The sequence below is a fragment of the Parasteatoda tepidariorum genome, chromosome 1 (genome assembly GCF_982258835.1).
Source record: "Parasteatoda tepidariorum strain Cologne lab strain chromosome 1, Ptep-v5.0, whole genome shotgun sequence".
In the NCBI taxonomy this organism is placed as follows: domain Eukaryota; kingdom Metazoa; phylum Arthropoda; class Arachnida; order Araneae; family Theridiidae; genus Parasteatoda; species Parasteatoda tepidariorum.
In genome coordinates, this window is record NC_141755.1 from 8135328 (window position 1) to 8155828 (window position 20501).

Genomic DNA, 20501 nt, shown 5'->3' on the forward strand with positions numbered 1-20501 from the left:
AAGTGAGTTTTTGTCCCTGATTTCGTAATTTAAAATATAGTCTGCATTTAATAATTAGCATATTTGGGGTCACCCCTTCAAACCATTAAGATTGAGTCCTAGAACGTGAAGATCTGATCATTAGATGAAAAGTTATTCAGGGTGGTTCTCTTTTTTTTCTTCCTTTTTTCACGCACTGTACTACGATGTTATTTTATCTTATATTTTATATTCGTCGTTGAATAGTCAATCCAATTTAGAGTTTACGACTACTAATGTTCAACTCCGTAGCCTTGTCATTTTGAACCAAGCCAGAAGACAAGGAAACTTCTGGATCAGTACCCCCAAAGGTATTGATTTGTTATGAGAACATGGAGGACTTAAAGACTCGACAGATTTAACGTGCATCAGTCACTACACGGGGAGTCTTCGGCCGACTAGGATCGAACCCACGAACAGTCGGACATGGGCCAAGTGCCCAACCAACCAGGCTATCCCAGCAGAACCCGGGGTCCTTGCTTCGAATCCTGTCAGCAGCCTATATTTTTCTTATGCATTTAACAACCACAACACGTATTTTGCTCAAAAATGAGTTTTTGCTGTCTCAATGTTGAATACGAGGTTTTTTTTAATTTGACTGTTATGTTACGCAGCTATTTCGACGCATTTTTATTCTATCTTAAGAAAAAAAACATATTTATAGTGAACGAACACAAACAACTCGCACCAGTTGCTTAAATTACTTTCTAAAAAGCTTTATTTCATCTGACAGGATAGGTTTTAAGTAACTGCCGCTATAAACACTAACCACTAAACCGCAACCGTAGCCAGTATATCACACTATTCAGAACGATCGCTCGTTTTTTTCGAAATAATCTAGCTATTAGAATGCATTGCACTAATTATATTAAACGTGATTAATATTCCGCCAATGTAATGCGTGAGGAATTTCATCCTGGGAAAGAGTTTCAAGGTTTCTGGTGTTAAACAAAATAAAAAAATAATTCACGCATGATTAACTTCTGAATGCAGACGCACCGCTTGTATCATCCCACGTTTTTCTGTAACGCTGTTAATGAATCATAATAATTTTAAAAATAAAAGTAGTGGCAGAAGTAGCGATTTTCTAATTTGCATTTCGTTATTACTTTCATATCACTCACGAAGTTGTTTACCTTGACCAAGTTACCTTTCAGCAAATAGATTACAGCTCAAGATATATGCTGCCATACCGTAATATAATATTTATTTTAAAGTGTCTTTCTTTACGTTTGACAAACTTTTTTCGTACTTGAATTTTCCTGTTTATTATGCATCTTTAATTAAACCATAACTGACTAATATTTACTCTGGAATGATCGAGTATTCAACGTACTTACAAATATGAATTTTAATCTACTTAGTTCTTTATTTATCGGTGTTGCAAAAGTTAAAAAATTGTTCTGCAATAAAAGCTCATAGTTTTGATCATTTTTAATAATCATTTGTTATTCATTAGCTAAAATAATTTAAGTCACAAACGAGTATTAATTAAGTTACAAACATAGAGCCAAAGCAGATTTTGTGCTCTCCTAACCAGGAAAAATTAGATCTTTCAGTTTTTCTAAAAACAATGTGTTTGATACAACGATCCTGATAAATTTACCATGAGCCGTGGTGGTTTAGGGGATAGAGCTCTAGCCTCCCAACGAGGTGCCCCGTGTTTGAATTCCATCGATGGCTATTCGATCCGCAGATTAATTCCGCAACCGGCTCGCAATGTCCATATTGCAGGCATAAATATCCCCAGAGTTAGATGGGTCATGGGTTAGAGACCCCTTGTTGTCAGGCTAACCTTCGGAGGTTTTTGTGGTTTCCCTCTCTGTGTAACACAAATGTGGGTTAGTTACATCAAAAAGACCGCCACGAAGGCAAATTTCTCCCAATACTTGATCCAGGAGTTCCCTTGTCTTCTGGATTGGGTTTAAAATGATAAGGCAACGGAGTTGAACATAGGTAGTCGTAAACCCAGAATTGGGTCGACTGTTCAACGACGGTTGTAAAATGAAATATATTTTCCACCGATTATGAAATTAAATATAAACGAAGGACAAGAACTGAAAAAAAGTTAATCGTCATTAATAAAAAAGTAGTATTCCGGGTGGATAAATCGCGAACGGGGAACAAGAACAAAAAAAAAAAAAAAAAAAAGACGGTCAGGTATTAATTAAAAAATTTTGTGGTCCTATGTACCTGAAACAACGTTACCAAAAAAGTATATATAATTAGTGAAAAACGAAAATTGTGGTTGCGATAAACCACATGATCAAAACAAAGTGATGAGTAGACAAAAACACAAATGGCGTTGGCGTTTTTTAAATTCGTCAAGGTGGCCGCAATGCAAAACTCAAAGCTAGAAATATTTTGTAAACCATCATTTTAAAAAGACAAAATGAACACCGTGGTAAAAATCGCTCCTGGAATGTCATAACATTATTTGGGTTGTTAGGGAAGTATTGGTAATCGTAAATCAAAAACCGAGGACTAAACTATGGAATACCATTCCAAAGCTATTTATAACTAAAGAAGACAAAAGTATCAAATTAGCAATTATAAAACGTTGCCAGCTGTTAGATTTTTTCATTACAAAAATAAACCTTTTTGACGAAATACGGGCAATAATTAGGGACAAGACATAGTCAAAGAATATGAAATTATAAGCAATTAATGCTATAATCGTATAGTGACTAATAAATTTGTAACAATTAAATCGAAAATTTTTAATTTAATAAAAAAAGTTATATATTGTATACTAACGTATAGAATTACTTAATTAAACACACATTAGAGCCATAGAAATCAGTCAACAAAAAACTGTTTTACTTATTTATTTTTCTTGTAACAAACATAGGAGCCTACGTCTCTTGCAAGTCACGGTGTTGGCGAGCTTGGAGCAAATATTTCATGTTAACTGCATTTTAAAATTTATTTTCAGAAATATGCTGAATTTTGAAAGAGTACAAATTGTACAAATTACAATTATAATACAAATTACAATTATAATTGTAATTTGTAATTTGAATAATACAAATTACAATTATAATTGTGAAATATTACAAATTTATAAATATGTAAAAAAAAAACGTAATTACAGATACAATTAAGTTTTTTTAAAGTAACATAATTTAAAACATTACAAAACCGTTCTAATTTAAAAATTTAATCAACTTGTTATAACTTTCGAATTAAACTGGTTTTTGACAGTACTAAATTTTAATTCTTACTATTCCACTACTTATTAAGAGCGGCATTGGATGATTTCTTAAACTACCTTATTCCTGTTGTAAAATATTTCTAGTTATTTTTCAATTTTAAAGCAATTTTTTTTAATCAAAATAACTAAAGCAGTGTGAGCCGCGTTGGCTCAGGAGATAGAGAGCCCGGCCTCCCAACGCAGCGACCTAGGTTAGAATCTCAGCGATAACTGGTCGATTCGAATTCTGCTCGCTCGCACGGACCTCAGTGCTGATGTAAAATATCCTCAGTGGTAGACCGGATAAGAGACAGAATCCCTATGCTCTCGGGCTAACTAAGGGAGGTTTTCATGGTTTTCTTCTCCATCTAATGCAAATGTAGGTTAGTTCCCATATAGAGTCCACCACAATGTCTAGTTTGTCCCAATGAGTGATTCAGAAGTTCTCTTGTCTTCTGGATTGTGTTCAAAATTAAAAAGCTACGAAATTTAAAATTGATGGTCGCAAACCCAAAAGCGGGTCAGCTTTACAATGCCAGTTGTAAGAGAAAGTATAACTAAAGCAGCTAAGTAAATGAAAAAATGCAATACAGAAATATCGAATTTTGCAATGATTTATTAATTTCTTTTAGGAGCAAACGTATTGATTTTTTTTCTTTAGAATTACGAGGACTACTTTGTATGGATCATAATATAATTTGCAAAAAATGTTAGTGTTATTTTCGAGAATATTGATTGTTCTTGCACTATTTCGAACTGCATTTCAAAAGTTAGTTTATTTTCAAAATTAATATATTGATATATTGTAAAATCGAACACAATCTTCTAGATATTTTACTTATCGGAATAACACGTATTTTACTTTTAAAATAGAACAGTAAGTGTCTTAATATTTTGAAAAAGGCTTAATTTTTAAAAGACGAAATAAAGTTTCTTTTTGGAACAGTAACTTTTACATATTCTAACGAAAATCACATTAAAAACAGATAAATCTTTTTCGGTTGCGCAATATGAAGTGGGTTGGTAAGTGACACGTTTCGAAACCCCAAACCTTTTATTAAGAACTTTATTTGCGTCATAGATTACCCAGAGTTTTTGCACCTGTTAATTCGACAATGAAATTTTAGTCACGGCTGGGGTTCTCAAGTTCAGGGCGAAAATTCTCGAGACCTAGACCTTTGCCAGAAAGGACGTTTCGGGGGACTCAAACTGAAGAAGAAAAAAATATATTCTACAGCCGTATTTTAATCCAATCAGCACATTTTTGACGATTTTATATGCTCTACCAAGGTTGTTGAGAACAATAGTTGTCACCCTTTGCAATTGTTTTCTTACTTTTAAAGCTTGTTTATTTTTGCTGAATCAGAAGTTCTGAGATGCTGTAAAATGTTTTTGATAACTCCTGCTGGAAATAATCCTGGCAAAATTTCGAGATGGGTTAAAACGAGAGAAATTTAATACAAAACAAAACACACAATGGAATAGTACGTAATCATGAACAGTTAGTTAAAAGTCAATTGGATATATTTTGATAGAATCATACTTTTTTTTTTGGCAAAATCATGATACATATTTCTCATAATATCATAATACATACATCATAATCATAATATATCATAATCATAATCATAATACATACGTGGTACTGAAATTAAACTGTATTTCAAAATGTTCGTTGGCAACTACTTTTAACTATTTTGAGACCAATCACAAGGCACTCACAGCTTCTAATGGGGATTTTATTTTATTTAATAACCATCATTGAAGAGCCGACCCGAATTTGGGTTTACGACAACTAATGTTCAACTCCGTAGTCTTGTAAACTTGAACCCAATCCAGAAGACAAAGGAACTCCTGGATTAAGCATTGAGAGAAATTTTGCCTTCGTGGAGAACTTTTTGGTCTAACTAACCAGCCATGGTGAGGAAGATCACGAGAACCTTCCACTGTTAGTACGACGGAAAGGGGGCTCTAACCCATGATCTGGGTTACATTGAGGATATTTTATATCATCACTGTTATCGTTGCTAGCCGGATGCTGAATTCGTATCGACCAGACATCGTTCTGATTCGAACCCGGTTCACCTCATAGGAAGGCGAACACTCTATCCCCTGAGCCATCATGGCTCTTTTTATGGGGATTGCAAGAAATGAATAAAGAAAACAAAACGTTAGGTGATATTATGATATGATATTCAGCAATGCATAGCGTCTTTTTTTTTTTTTTAAAGTTATGCACGGATGATTAAAACGGTACTAAAATACACAGATATACCAATGAGTGATGATTTTGGGCATGGATATGGTAACATTAAGCAAACATTGTATGAATTAAGGTAACATAAAGCAAACATCGTTTGTTCAATTAAGATTTTACAGTTCACAAACATATTTTACTGAAGTAGTATTCAAAACAGTTGAAATAAACAGGAAAACATGATTGAACTTCAAAACGTTAAAAAAAATAGATTGACTACATATTTATTTTTTGAAAGAAAAGAAACCATTGACTCTAAATCATGACAGCTAATTTCAATTACACATAACAGAACGCTGATGATAACAATCGATTCAACTTTTGCAACTTAGGAAGGATAAATTTCATAGCTAATACATCTTATCGAAAACTTTTGATAGCCAAATGTTCTAACTAAATGACATGTTACTGAAAAAACTTCAATGATAAAACAATTAAATCATTAAAAAAATTGTACAATTATAATTTTGAAAGAATTAATGCCAATTGACCTTCAGATCTCTTTAGCTTGTTGTATTATTTTAATTTCGATTAAATTATAAAAATGCAGCTGCAAACAATTAAATTATTCTCATGTCCTATAAGGTAAGGCTAATTCAGAATCACACGGAAATTGAACTCTAAAGTAGAAATTTCATCTGTAGAACTATCACACACATCTTCAAGATGCAGGCCACAAGAAGTCACCAGATAACGCTGATAGTATGTCACAATAACGAGAATGTAAGAAACGGATATATAAGGAACAGTAGTGCCAAAATTTTTCACAAGCATTTTGTAAGTCATAACCGAATAGTTATGAAAAAGTGGACTCATGTGGATGCTTTTTTGCAAGATAGAATTTTAGTCGTCTGGAATGTGGGCGTATTCAAATGAAAGCATCCGAAAAAATTTAAATTGCATAAAGTGTCATAGCTAGGCTTTGACAACTACTTCAAAATGATGAGTAGATGTTACAGTACACCCGAGTTGTATCGAGTCCGGTCTGTGCTATACCGAGTTCTGTAACTGTACCGAGTTGTAAGTGTTGTAACCGAATGAACCGAGCCGAACCAACCGAATGAAGACCAGTATTTGGCAGTAACTGCCAAAAGAATGCAGACGGAGCACAGCATCCGACCTGCCTTGTCAGTTATCCGCAGCCATGGGTAGCAAAGTTTCAAAGCACACCGTATACAGACGCTAGAGTGATATTTTCTATTTTCTTACAGTCGTTGAACAGCGCAGACCCAATTTTGGGTTTACGACTATGTTCAACTCCATAGCCTTGTAATTTTGAACCTTTTCGTGATTGAGAAAAATCACGAAAGCCTCCCGCGGTTAGCCTGACGGCAAGGGGACTCTAACCCATGATTCGTCTACCACTGACAATATTTTACGTGTGGTCAGTGCAAGCCGGATTCGGAATTAATGAGGAGCTGGCATTATCCTTCATTTTTGGAGAATTTTCAAATAAACACAGGAATCCACATTAAAAGTCGTTAGTGCAAGAGTGGATGGAATAAATGTGAATATATTAATTTGAATAAATGGATTACATATATTTAATGACATCGAATGTGATACTGAATGTGTTGAGTCCTTCTGACCTTTTCTTCACGAATTAGCAATCTTAAATTCCGAGTTCAAATTGGTCAATATTATAATATTCGTGTATTCCCGAGTTCTTTAAGACTGTGGATATGGTTAAGGCCCTTAGCTGTCTTTGTGAAGGGTTGGGGAAAATTCCCCACTGGCGGCTTGAAACCAGCGTCAGATTGATGAATATCAGTTTATCTGGGCAATAAAGGTGGTTTGGGTACAATAGCAAACACATTGCCGCAAATCATGTCTTAGTTTAAAAAAATTGTGGAGCCTTAACCTTCATAACTCCCCTGGCCCAAAACTGGCTATAACCTGAATGCCTTTATTTTTATCTTGTTTGCATACTATGAGAATTGGAAATGGTGTTTGCATACTATGAGATGAAGTTGTCGAATCAATTTCAGGTAAACATTCAACGGAATAATCATCTCCCAGTTTAAAACTAGAAAAAATTAAACGGTTTCAAAAAGCAGGAAGTTTCTTAGTTTTAAAAATAATTTGTCGATCTTTTCAAAGTTGTAACTAACTTTGGCACTCGCTTTACACTCATCATTGCGAACGTCAAACAATAAAACTCTTTGTGCTCCTGAAGTGTGAAAAAATTGCCCAGACTAAGGTTGAAGTGATGATGAACGAAACGAAAAAAAGAATAAAAGCTTGAAAACAAAAAGAAAGCACAAAATCTCGGAAGCGTAAAACTGCTTATTCTGAGTTTCTTTACCTTGTGCCAAATAGGGTAAGTAGATACACAGGAAGAAGCGTGAAATCGTTAAGTAAGTAAACATCTAAAATGACACAGACTGTAAATGAGATGGCTCTTTTTGTCTTCTTAAACATTTCTACTGTTTATTTCCTTTTAATTCTAAAATTATTTCAAGGTCTGTAGGTTTAGTTTGAAAAATGTACAATGGTAAAAATACTGGTACCTGTCGCAAGTTATAATGTAGACAATTATGCATGCTATATACAATTGAACCTCAATTCCACGAACTCAAAAGGGGACACTAAGTACTTCGTGGTATCGAAAATTGCGGATTTCCGAAAATCGTATTACTTTTTAGTCAAAATAATAACTGTTTTGAAAGATATGACATGTATTTATGTTAAAAAACAGCTATTTCAAATAATATCACTTAAGTAGCTCTTCATTTGAATTTACGTTTCGTTGAAATTTTTTTGGTTCGTCATCTAATTGAAAAAAACTTTTAAAATCATTTATTTAAAAACTCGCAATCTGTTTTCAATTTCTTTTATACATTTTAAAATAAATATTTTTTTTCGTAATTATCTTATAATTTCCATGCTTGGATGTGTCAGATCTTAAAAATCTTGGGGATTCATTAATAACTTTTTTTGACATTTTCAAAGATCATTGGAATAACCAAAGCTTTCCCAACAATACCCGTGTTTTTTGTTCTAATTTTACAGTTGTTAAATAAAACTTTTTTTCACGAGTAATCTCACAAGTATTATTTGGTTGTAGATTTAAGAGTTCTTTACTGTCAGAAAATGGATTTTATTTCCTTCATGTTAACTTTTAAGAGAATTATCTATCCGGAATTAATTTTATTCATTGCAATGTATTCTGCAGAACTCAGTTACCGAATTTCAAGTTTTTTAAGTATTTTAAAAACTCAAACTTTGAAAAAGTTTTGAAAATACTTACACATTTTAAAATTTAAATTTTGGTAGCTAAGTTCAATGGAAAAATTTCCCTGAATAAAATAAAACAAAATTAATTCAAAAATACAAATTAGTTATTGAACAAATAAAGAAATTCTGAACATATAAATTCTGAAAGTTCTCCTAAGGTTTGCATGGAAAAAAGACTCATCTTCTGTCTGAAGGGGATTCTTAACTTTAGCGGAAGGATTCCATACACTCTTCAAATATTAATTCTGTAAAAAAAAAGAAGAAGAAAAGAAACCAGAACCAAAACAAGCAGGCCAGGAAACAAAACCCCTCAAAAATAGTAAAGAAATTGAAACTCGTAAGTCGCCATGCAAAAAAAATGGGAGACTTCTCATGGCAACTGCATGAAGGGTTTTTCTTCGGAATGAATCACCACCAAAGATGCCATCAAGTCGAGCAGAAGACAAGGACTGTTTTGCTCCTTCTATCTATTTACAAATCTACGATGGAATATTCTTAGTCACGCTAAGTATGCAGGTGATTTCTATTTTGAGTCTTTAGTTCACTAGGATAGGATTTGGCGACCAAAATAAAAATGAACGAAAAAATGGTCATGATACAGTGGCAAAATACAAAGATGAATCTCATGCACACAAGTGGGTAATAACCTCTTTACGGAGGAATTCCTCGGTAACTCTAGTGGCTCCGAATATCATGACATGGTATTTGAAAAATTCAATTACGTAGCAAATAAGTGATATAGGAGATATATACCGATATTTTTGAGCTGAAATAAAGACCAACTATACGAAGAAAATAAGATAAAAAGTGAATTACATCGAAATATTCAGACTAAAAAATCAGACTTACTCCTAAAAATTACTGTAAGGTACCAAGTATAAGTATTGCATTTCTGAATACCAACAGCATTACATTTTATCTACAAATTTTTTTATTCATTAAAATTAGCTAGTAAAACCTATTGTTATTTTTTTTCCTGCAACGTCAGTTATTTGTGTAAACATACATGAAAAAATGTCTGGTAAAATTACAGTAGTGAATAGTAATGAAAATTCTGGTAAAAGAAGAAGAAAAAAACATAATTTTGGTTAATAAAACCAAAATATACAGAATTTAAGCCATTTATTTGGTAAATTTTCCTTTTATGTTTATTAAAATTATATGGGAACTGTTTACAGGAAATTCTGATTTTCAAAATTATATTTCTTACTACCACACATTCAGCAAAAAATACAAAACTGAAATGTAATTTAATTAAATAAATGGTTTTATGCAATGCTCTAAGGTATCGCGATAAAATTACCAAATTTTATCGCAAATTATAAAACCAAATTTTTTTGTTAATTTTACCTAAATCATTATAACCAAAGCAATTCGGTGAAAACTAGCGAGCTTTTTGGTGTTCCCATATGGCCAAAAACGCTGTAAATTTTACTATGCTGTGGTAATTTTGGCCATACTTTTTTCTTAGTGTAATAAGCATGTCGAGTTTACTCGATGTTGATAAATTTGAACTCAAGAACATTTTTACTCAAGACCGACATTTTTAGGCTGCAGACATAAAACGTGATTCGAACTTCTTGTAAAATATTTTTGATAGATTATAAAGAAAGAACAATTTTTATAGTTATATCTAGATTACAAATTTATTACATTCCAGTATAAATTCTTGCGACTAATTAAATCCAGAGGTAAATTGTTCCACACATTTTTTGTTTGTTTCAAATTCCTATTTATTAATACTTTATTCCCTCACGATTTTTCAGTTATCGTAACTTTACAAACTTAAAACTTCATGCGATTAAATTACAATAAGAAATATTATTCATGTTACAAAACATAGCATGAAATGAAAATATTTGTCGAAACATCTCTAACTGATCCGTTCGTCTAGCTATACTTATGAAAAAAAAAATCCAAATAATTAAAATCATGGTAAAAAAGAAGTTATTTATCACTGTGAAACGAGTTTTAAATTTTAGGATTGGTTAACCCGATAAACTAAAACATAGATTTATATTTACATAAATTATACGAAATTTTTTAGATAATTTTTTTTTTTAAATGCAGTATTATCTTTTTGTGGAGTGTGAAAATTTTTTATATTAATCTATAACTCGCTATACAGCTTTTCACCCTCTGATTGTAACAAATATGGAATTTTTAAATTTCTTCCCTGAATTCGTAAACGATAGTCAATTTTTTTTAAAAATTAATAAATTGAAAATCTATATCGCATTAGATTTATTTTGAACACCTTATAATGCTTAAGATAAAATCCAAACATTAATAAAAGTATTTTTTAGATAAAGAGAAAATGTTCTCTCTATCTCTTTCTCATTTATAATTCAAAGTTTTATACTAATTGAGATAAAATACAAAAATAAATAAACAACTTAAAAATTTAAATTCAATGACATAATCTGAAAACTTACCACATGAAGAAAAGAATAGCATTTATGACTTATGGTCATACACTAAGTAATTACAGAGATAATATTTCACGATATATAGGTAAACAAAAATGAACTTATTCTATAACATATGCTTAACTTAAAATTTAATTTTGTTAAGTGACCTACTGCATTACTATGGAGCGGGAATGAGATAGAATCGCTTCTTAATCTCGTATGGCAAATAGAAGTGCAGACAACGAGGAAATACGCTTTCTTTCACGCTTGTAACTCTTTTGAGCCAAAATATAAACCATGAATTAGTGTCGGAAGAATCCATCGACACCCACTGTGGCGATGACTCACACCTTTTAACTTTAAAATACATTCAAGATCATGAGTATAAATTTAGACCCTTTTGTTCGACGATTCTCGTTAGCTTCCTCAGTCACATTACCATATCGATTTATTTATTTAATGACCGATCGTATTATAAATAAGCAAATATTAATTCGAGTAATTAATTTATGATGTATTCATAATTATTATTAAAAACAAAATTGTTTATTTATTTATATATTTATTTGTTGGCTTTAGAATTAAAGTTAACCGCGAAGAAGAAAATTCTGCGGTTAACTTCACTTGTCCGAATTTTATGTTGAATAACTCTAAAAATTGTTTGTTATTTCAAGTTAATACCGAATAAAGTGTTTATACACACCTTAAAGGATGTAGTTAAATTGAACTCCAAAAATGAGAGAACTCACACCAAACTCTATTGGTTTTACACTAATGAATCATCGATGCTTTTCGGTTAGTCGGCCGCAAGCGAAAAGTAGCCACACGAAAAAGGAGACCCCTACCAACTTTTATTTATTTTTTTGTTTTATAAAATTAAAAATAAAGCAAAATAAAAATTTAAAAAAAAGTTTAATTTCCTTGCTGCCTGCGTACCAAAAAAGTACAAATTCGTTAAACTTGTCGTAAATTTTTAAGATATCAGATGATAGATATTTTTCATTTAAAATCTAGAAGCTGATTTCGTCTCGATCGATGCTGAAAATTCTTCAGAAGTAAATTTTTCATAAAAAGTTATCGATGTTTTTAGTTGTATAATGGATACTAAAGAAAAGAGATAATCGTGTTCTTTTTAAAAGATCTACATAAATCTGTTAATTGTATAAATTAATGTGATAAATATTTCATTTCTACCCGCTTCAGTTTTGCTAAGCCTAAATCAAATTCATATAGAAATTCGCTTTGTGCAATGTGTATGTTTGATGAACAAACTAATTTTAGTTCAAGAAATACTGCATGCATGCTTACTAAATTAATGATTCTTGTTTTATATTGCATCGTACATATAATTTTACTAATTCTTATGTGTATCATATACTGTAATTATAAATTTTAGTGTTACTTAATAGCAAAATATAGTGGTGGCTACTTTACACCAAGTAGTGAAAAAGAACATAGTGTAGTGAAACACCTATACTCCATTACTCCGTTGCAAGTTAAAAAAGACCATTGTGGTATAGAATTTAAGTAATCACCTGCGACTGCATATAGTTCCGTTTTATTTAGCTACCAAATCAGTGACTCTGGAAGTATCTCAAAAGGGGGGGGGGGTCTCTCCCTTACAACAGAGTATAGATACAAAAATTATGCATAACGTTTCAATAGACCACTATGGAGCAAAGTAGTCTCCACCATTTTTCGTGTTGAGATGCAATAAAAGATACACAATGAGATACACAGACACACAGCGCATGTAAGATTTATAATAAGTGTAAAAGTCAGAATTAATTTAAATTGATATAATTATGTAAGTTTTCATTTTTGTATATGATTGGTTTTTGCAGTGTACTCTCTATATAAAAAATATAAAGTGTATGTATTTAAATATTTTAGTACTAATGATTCGTTAGATAAATATGTAACATGAAGCAAATATTTCACAGTTTTATTATTAGCCTTTTGTACTAAATTTTATCTACATCTAATGGATCATGCTTTCTTTCAAATGTTTCACAATATTAGTCAGAGCCAAAATAATCAAAAGCATTCTATGTATAGTAACATAGAAGTATAATTTCTCTTAATTACGTTTCTTCTTTTCTTTATGCAATGTCATAAACTTTAACAACTAAAGCTTTTCCACGTGGTTGTTATTTATAGGTACAGTTATTCTAAAAATTCCCAAGTATTGAAGGCACACCATTTGACGAGCTATCATCAACTGGAGACAGCTGCAAGTCCAGAGAAAAAAAAGTAACAAAAACACTAGAAGGTATCCGACCTTGCTTATGTAGTAAGAGAATTCCGATCTAAGCTGCAGATAAACAGACCTATTTGGCAACCCTTTAAGAAAAGAAGTCACTTTTTTAAAAAAAATATCACTGAACGAGCTTAGTCACTGAAGAAGAAGATTAATCACCTTTAAATTAATTTTGTCTTCAAACTGTATAATGCAGTAATGAAAGATTGCTTTCCCGAACTGATTCATTGAATGGGCAAATTAAAATGTGCCGTTGTCTGAAAATTCGTGGCACATTTAAAAGTAACATTCATAAATGATTTGAATCACTTGTTGACACTTATTGCTAGCCCTAACTCATTCGCCAAATAAAACCCAGTTCCATGATTAAATACACTACCCAATTGCAATTTTAGCAAAAGTTTTCAAAATATGTAAGATGCTCAATATTTATACTAATTTATTTGACACCCCCATAAGAAAAGAAGTCACTTTAAAAAATATCACAGAATAAGCGTAGTCACTGCGGAAAAACATTAATTGATTTGATTGAAAGATTAATCGATTCGATTCGAATCGATTGAAAGATTGCTTTGATTAATCTATTCGAGATAATCGAATCGATTGAAAGATTAATTTGATTAATCTATTCGAGATTATCGAATGGGCTGAAAGATAAGTTTTGTCTTCAAACTGAATAATACAGTAATGAAAGATTGCTTTCCCGAACTGATTCATTGAATGTATAAATTTAAATGAGCTGTTGTCGCTATCCAACTGCAATTTTAACAAAAGTTTTTAAAATATGTAAGATGCTCAATTATTATACTCACTTGTTTGGAAACTTTTTAAGAAAAAAAGCCACTTGGAAAAATTTCACGGAACAAGCGTTGTCACTGCAGAATGAAGATTAATCTCCTTTTAAATTAATTTTGTTATTAAATTATAAAATACGATAATGAAAGAGAGCACTTCTGAACTGGTTCATTGAATGGACAAATGTGTGATTAAAATGTGCCGTAGTCTAGAAATTCTTGATAATTTTAAAAGTAACATTCATATAAATGATTTAAATCCCTCTTTGACATTTATTGCTTCCCCTAACATATTCACCAAATAAAATCTAAAGTTATGCTTAAATACGCAACCTAACTGCAATTTTTGCAAAGTTTTCAATGATTGTAAAACGGCAATCTTTTATGGAAAAAAAAAACACTTTAAAAAATTCAAGCACCAGCTTAATCACTGCTAAAAAAAGATTAATTACCTTTAATTTAATTTCGTCTTCAAACTGCATAATTCAATAATAAAAAATTACTTTTCTTTTTTGTTTCATTTGAAGAATGTGGATAAATGTTTTGCTGCAGTCAACGAATTCTTGATACTCTTAAAAGTAAAATTTATAAATGATTTAAATCACTCATTTACATTTATTGCTACCTTCAACACATTCTCCCCCAAAAGATCTAATTCGTATATTTCATACACAACTATAATTTCGTCAACGCTATGCAAGTTGCCCAAAAATAGTTGAAAGTTGAACCATTTGCATAAAACTTCAATTGCATTTCTATTTCAGAGAAGAAAAGAAAATCTGATTTCAACATTTGCTACTAATTTTTACACACCTGAGGAATATAATAAAATGTTCTAGTATATTGCACTTCTTTAATTTTTTTTCTTCATTTACTGTTTTTTTTTGTCATTACTTATTCATAATTTAAGTAGAAAACCGGTGATAAAGATTATCTTTTACTCCAGATATATTTGAACATATGTAAGGTATTTGTTACGATAGGTTAGATATTTGTTACGTGTTTTTTATCATATGTTATATGTTTGCTATATTTTATATAATTGTAGCTATATTGAGCATATAGAAAAACATATGTACTCCACCCGATTTTCTTATTTTCTTTTCAATTATTTTTGATATTTTTAAAAGAGTGAAGTAAATCATAATTGGATGTTGAAAAAAGTGCATTTAAATCTGAAAACAAAAGTAATGCATTAAAAACTGTACAAAATACTTCTGAAAATACAAGTACTTGATATTCTGAAAATACAAACTTGACATCTACTTTTCTATTGACACTAAATCTTGATAATGTCAGTTATATTTTTGAAATAAATATTAGGAAGGAACAAGTGAAAAGCATTCATATTGACACTTTCCTTCTTGGAAAATTATCGAATGAAAACCATTATAATAAATAGAGTTGAATAGAGTTCTAGTAAAGTATATTTTCATCAAAAACTCAAATACATTTTGTATAATGAAGAATTTGAAACAAATATTTTAAAAGGTCAATTTTGTGCTAAATCTACGTTGTAAATTTCAGTATTTTTTACTTTTGAATTTTAAAATTAGTTTTCATTTTTTCGCCTAAAATAATCTGTCATACGAAAATACGTGTGGCCATGAATTTCGTTTTGACAAAATAATAATTTAAAATAAGAGTAAGAGCACAACTTTTTGAATGTGGGCAATTCAATAAATTTGATTCTTTAGATGTCTAAAAAAATTATTCAGCAAGACTTAAAATGTCGTAATAATTTATTTTAATATAGTACAACTAATTCCTTTATATATTATTCTTACTGCAAATAAAATTACAAATTTATTTCAAATAAATTCTCAAATAAATAAAATAGTTATTTATAATAGTGGTACTATATTAAACTAAATATATTTACATATTATAACATACTATTATTCTTATTATAATAAATACAGATCTGAAATATAATTTATCATATTAAAATGGAAAATAAAATAATTTTGAATAAACTTAAATTAAATTTATAGTATACATATAATGAAAAAAATGAAGTCTCGGTTAAAACAATTTTCATTATTTTAAAGTGATTTTTGAAAATTGTTTTCGAGAATTTACGATATTTATATTCGGATCAAGTATTCAGCCTCAAACTATATAAAATAAACAAGCATATGATTTAATATAATAAATTTTTGCCGCTTTCCCTACTTTAAAACTAACTGTCAGAGGAAATGAAGCGTGTTTAAATTGATTGAATATACACTTGATTTGAATGTTAATTTTGCTCTCGGGAATTTAATTCGTCTTTACCTTCAAATAGCTTTACTTGAGAAACATTTTTACGAAATAACTTTACAACTAGATCGCTTGTCAAATTTTAATGTATATAAACTGTATTACAGCAAACACCCAAACAACCGTTTGAATAATAAATAACATTATTGCGTAATTTTTTACTAAAGAATTGTGAACCAGGTCTAACAAATTATGAAATTGACATTTATTTCAAAATGGTAATTTGAAAGAAAATAAAGTAACATGAAGATTTGAACGTGAAGTGAATTGAAATTAAAACTACTCGCACAACCCAAAACTTTAGAATGAATTATCGTTACGCATATATCAACAAATTTAAAAAAAAAATATAAAAGAAATTTTCTTAGTATGCACTTTTTTTGAGCATCCATACCAGGTGTGCATATAGTGAAATACCATACAAAATCCCAATAGCTACACGAAGATAAGTTATTTAATTTTAAAGTTCTGTTTCACAAAATATTTTTTTAGTATTCTTTCAATTTCTTAGGACTAAATTTTCAATCTTGGTCAAGATATGATGCTACATTGTGAAAAAAAAAGTATGGTCAAAACTACCAGAATAAGATAAGATTTACCGTGTTTCCGGCTCTTTGGGAATACCGAAAAGCATGGTAATTCTTACCGAAGCGCTTTGGTAAATATTTGGTAAAACTAACAACAAAAAATTGTCTTACAATGCGCGATAAAATTTCTTAAATGTGTTAAAATTTGATAACTTCATCACGATACTTTAGAGCATGACATAAAAACAATTTATTCAGTTAAATTTACATATTTCAGTTTTGCATTTCTTGCTAAATGTATTATAATGTAATAAGAGCTATAATTTTGAAAAACAGAATTTCGGGTAGATCGTTATCGCATGAGTGGAAAAATTACCAATAGAATGGTTTAAATACCGTATATTTTGGTCTTATTAACCAGATTTATGTTTTTCTTTTTTTGCCAGAAATGCCATTACCGCACAGTACTGTAATTTTACTAGAATTTTTTTATCCGAGTAAAGCTTTCGTTTAATTTTTGTTTTTAAGAACTTGGAATAGAAATGTTGTTTCTTTTCTTAGATTGCGGAATTAATAAAAGTTCATTTCTTTGAAATTCAAACATTTTGTTACCACTTGTGGAAACGCTACTTCTCAGTATCACGTTTTTTTTCTCTTGTTATTGATTAATATAATTACCTTATAAATATAACAATCATGCTGTTTGTATATGCGCACAAGGGGCAGTTCAAATACTAAGCAAGCACCTAAGACGGTCTGGGATTATGTCAGTTAGATGTTTATGATGAAAGGGTGGGAGATACGTAAATACGTAAGACTCTAAAATCTTCTTACTTTCAAAACTATTTTACAATACAAAAAAAAAGAACAAGAAAAAGAAAATGGGACGAAAACTTTAAAAACAATTGCACTTTAAAAAATCCTTATTCGAAATAAAATTTAAATTTCAGGAAAGAAAAAGCAGGAAGAAACTTATTGAAAAAAGTTTCAGACGTCAAGTGTTATAACCACAGAAAGAAAACACAAAGATTCCTAAATAATTGTATTAAAAATTAGATTTTATTTTATAAAAAAATCTTATATTTAAATTAAATCGTAAAATTAAATTAATATGTTAAAAGTCAAAGTTGAAACAAAAAAGGGGAGGATATTGCGACTTTTTCACGTAAGTATGTGAAGAGTACTTGTGTTTTATTTATTTTTGTTGAAGAAAGTGTAGGATCCAAAAGTGGCTAAAAGATGCTTACCTACAATATAAACGCTCCTTAACCATTATTACTCAAACACTTAAAATACGATCATTTAACTTGAATGAATTTCAGTTACTTCCATATTATGAATAAGATAATTAACTATTTCGCTGGTAAGTTATGTGGCTAAACATTATTTAAGTTCCTACGATAAATAAAAAAATACATTAAAAAATAGCGTAATGAAAATAAAATATACATTAGAATACAAAATAAATATGTTGGAAAGTGTACTAATATCTAGGTTGGTTGGTGTCATGTCCATTTTGAAGTCAATTGTTTTCATGGATCTGAATCCTGGCCAAATCACGCTAGCCAGGATATTAATGTATCTGTATTATATTATGTCATATTAATCTGTATTATCTTTTACAGGGGAATAAACAACTTAAACCAACTCTCCCTGGAAAAAAAAAATCAATACTTCGGAAACTTCTTAACGGATCTATGAAAAGCAATGTGATTCATTTAAAATCTAATTTCTCATCACATATTCGACTTATTTTGTTTACGTTTCTCCTTATGAAACTAAATCCTTTAAAATGATGTAAAAAATATTATACCTCACTGTTATTAAATAAAATAATAAAAAATACTATTATTAAATATTTAAAAAACACTAAATAATTCTTATAATTGTTTTTTTGCAAACGGAATTATTTTAGGACAAACAAATCTTATTATAGAGTGCAAAAATGTTTCGATTCGCTAAAAAAAATTCTCGAGATATGGCGAAAATCGCAAAAAGCAATCTTTGAATCGTTAACTTTGCTCCGCTCTTCTGACCAAACTATTCGGACCATACTTCCTAGATTGCTACTATCATCAATATTTTAGGCGAAATGAATCCATATCCGTCAAAACCTAATATGTTTATTAAGAAAAAGCACGTTTTTTGTGTCGAACTTCGTAACTTCAAATATCGTCCGTACAAATTAATTAGCATATTTGAGGACACCACCTCGAACCATTTAGATTGAGTCTCAGAACGTTATCAAAAGTTATTCAAGGTAGTTCGTTTTTTATCCACTGTAATTTCAATTGTCATAGCAATAGAAAGGGAAAATTTTGAAAAATTCTTCTAATCCAAAACAAAATTTTGTTAATTTTTAAAAAAGGAAATCAAATTCAAAACTCAATTATTATTTTTTATTTGGCACCTTTACGAACTAATACTGAAATGTAAGAAAACGGAGTTCGATTGAAATATTAATAACAGCTGTTTAAAAACAAAAAAGCAAAATGTTTAAATAAAAGTGCTAGCAAACAATATGGAGGTGAAAAAAAGAAAGTTAAATGCATTGTAGTAATCAGTAATCATCTCAAAAACATTAAAGGTACAACGGAAGCTTACCATAATAGTGGTATATTATAATTAGTTTTTTTTCTCATTAGTACAAGTAGTTTGGAAAAATTGGCTCAGGAATTTGTGAAATTCAAAAATGCATTATTCTCGCTTGCCATTTCTTAAACTTGATTTGCATCATTGCAGTTAGTCTTACACAGTTATAAATTCAGGCGTTCGTTGAAATGTAAAATCATTTAAATTTTTTTACAACCCTCAGAGCTGTCGCTGAACTTGACGAAGCCCTGCTGTACAAACTATTTTGCAAGACTTTTAAATGTTCACTTTTTACGGGAGGGGATGAAATGCTAAATTTATAGAAATAAATTTGCGGGATGTCTTTCCTTTTAACCCTTTGAGGCACACGAACATAAATTTTCATATTTTTTTAAAATTGAGAAATTAATTATGATGCTTAGGATCTAAGAATGGGAAAATGACATTTAAAAAAAATTCTGATTCATTGCACCACACAGGGGGTGGTGGTTTCGGTGGTTAACCAGTGTCCACATAGAACATTTTCATGTGAAAAAAAAATATTATCTTTTTTAACTTTTTTTACAATAAATTTTCACTTTTCAGAAATCAAACAATAAACTTAAAGTACTAAAACTATTTATATAATTTTAAAGACCAAAAAAGGCTTTAACAAATATAATATAATACAAAAATAGTATATAATAAAATATATATTAGTGAAAAATAAAACGCATGAATTTCAAACACAAAAAATATTCTAAGTAAAATATAATATATATTATACAATATCAGGATAAAATAAATAGTACAGAAATATATAATAATGAAAATAAAATGTATAATAATAAAAATAAAATATGAAATAAAATGAATTGATTATCATTGAATTGAAAATCAACAATATAAATAAATAATAATAATAATAAAAAATTTAAATTCTTAATTTTTAAGACAAATAAAATGCAGAA

General features: G+C 29.9%; 1 protein-coding gene across 11 annotated transcripts in view; it reads right to left on the reverse strand.

Moving 5' to 3' along the window:
* LOC107439920 (uncharacterized) overlaps positions 1–20501 on the reverse strand; it is a 129694-nt gene that overhangs the window by 101588 nt on the left and 7605 nt on the right. For 2 of the 11 annotated variants that reach the window (XM_087158902.1, XM_087158876.1), the window contains exon 1: positions 11141–11392. The exons of 8 other annotated variants lie outside the window; for them this stretch is intronic. The gene's annotated coding sequence lies outside the window, so the exon portion shown is untranslated. Of the gene's footprint in view, positions 1–11140; positions 11393–20501 lie in introns of those variants that run through there. One more of the 11 variants, XM_087158856.1, reaches the window with a different exon arrangement.